Source organism: Malania oleifera, chromosome 10, assembly GCF_029873635.1.
Source record: "Malania oleifera isolate guangnan ecotype guangnan chromosome 10, ASM2987363v1, whole genome shotgun sequence".
Classification (NCBI taxonomy): domain Eukaryota; kingdom Viridiplantae; phylum Streptophyta; class Magnoliopsida; order Santalales; family Ximeniaceae; genus Malania; species Malania oleifera.
Window position 1 is genome coordinate 11,683,918 of NC_080426.1, and position 1,489 is coordinate 11,685,406.

The 1,489-nt window shown below is 38.2% G+C and overlaps 1 non-coding gene across 1 annotated transcript; it reads left to right on the forward strand.

Annotated features, from left to right (window-relative positions):
• Positions 1-1,021: 1,021 nt before the first annotated feature.
• LOC131167223 (small nucleolar RNA R71) lies at positions 1,022-1,128 on the forward strand. Its single transcript, XR_009140077.1, has one exon. It is a non-coding gene; the product is annotated as a small nucleolar RNA R71 (small nucleolar RNA).
• Positions 1,129-1,489: the final 361 nt, after the last annotated feature.

Sequence of the window (1,489 nt, forward strand, 5' to 3'; positions counted from 1 at the left end):
AGCACGAGGCCGTACCTAAGAAATTATGAAAGATGTTATAATACCATGTACTATATGTTATCAGAACTCGGATGTTAGTTTAGTTCAGTTCAGGAGCTCGGTACCGTAGCTATTATGTAGATCAAATATCTACGTTCAAATTAGTGCTAACCATCCCACGAGGGGATGAGAGATGGATAGTCAATGTGGATTTTAGTAGAGTGCAGACGTCCACCTGGCAGTCCGGACCAGGGTGTGGCGGACCCATCGTACTTACAGATATATTTGACTCGGCAGTCGTCGGCCAGCCATTATTGGGTCCCGCCTTCGGGCTGCACAACCCATCATGGGGGGTAATATATGATACCAGCTAGCTATTCATTCTGGGTATATTTTCAGTATTATAGTTATAACAAATGTTTTATGTATGTTATGATTTATTAACTAATATGAAATTATATGATTATCCAGTATGATATGATGAATGTTTACAGAATTATGAAATCTACTGTATACGTATAAGTGCCTTAAATATTCATGTTGCCACATAACTGTATTTAGTTTATTTTCCCTTACTGATAAGTGTCTCACCCCTAAATATTAAATGATTTTCAAGAAACCTAGAGGGACCAGCGGGTCAGGGCCGTCGTTAAGTGGGTTTCGCTTCCCTACTAGAAGGGTAAGCGTTGAACTAGGATAAGGAGATTTTTGTTGTACGATCCTAGTGTTATTTTGACTTTTTGGAAAATTGTAAATAAATACAGTATTTTGGGAATGTAAATAACTCTGGTATTATGTTTCATGGTTGAATGATTGAGACTTTATTTTACTGCTGCTTAGGTTTTCGCTGTGATTGACAGGTGTCCCCGTTACCCACGGGTTCGAGTTGACTTGTCCATTTATTATGTTATATTTCTTATTAAGAAATTGAGGTCGCTACACTTTGACATCAAAGTTCCCCTAGATGCAGCATCAACTAAAGTTTGAGTTTGCCTGTTTAACCCATTTTAGAACATCTGAATCTATAACCAATCCAACAATTAATCCATCTTGTGGGTAGTGTCAAATCAAATCCTTATACCTTTCCTATGCTTCATAGAGTGATTCAAAATCATGTTGCTTGAATTAATCAATCTCACTCCTGAGTTGAGCTGTTTTTGTAGGTGGAAAGAATTTAGCCAGAAATTTTTCTACCATGTCCTGCCAACTAGTGATAATTCTCGGTTGTAAGGATTGTAGCCAACCTCTTGTCTTGTCCCTCAGAGAGAAAGGAAACAATCTCAGTCTAATGGTGTCTTCAGTAACACCATTAATCTTTATAGTGTCACAAATCTCTAGAAACATTGCCAGATGGATATTGGAATTATCAAGTGGTGATCCACTGAATTAGGGCTGTTGCACCATGCTGATCAATGCGAGTTTGAGCTCAAAATTATTGGCATTAATGGGCTGGCATCTGATACCCGAATAGTTGTCATTTACAACTGGTCATACATAATCCTTCAAGGCG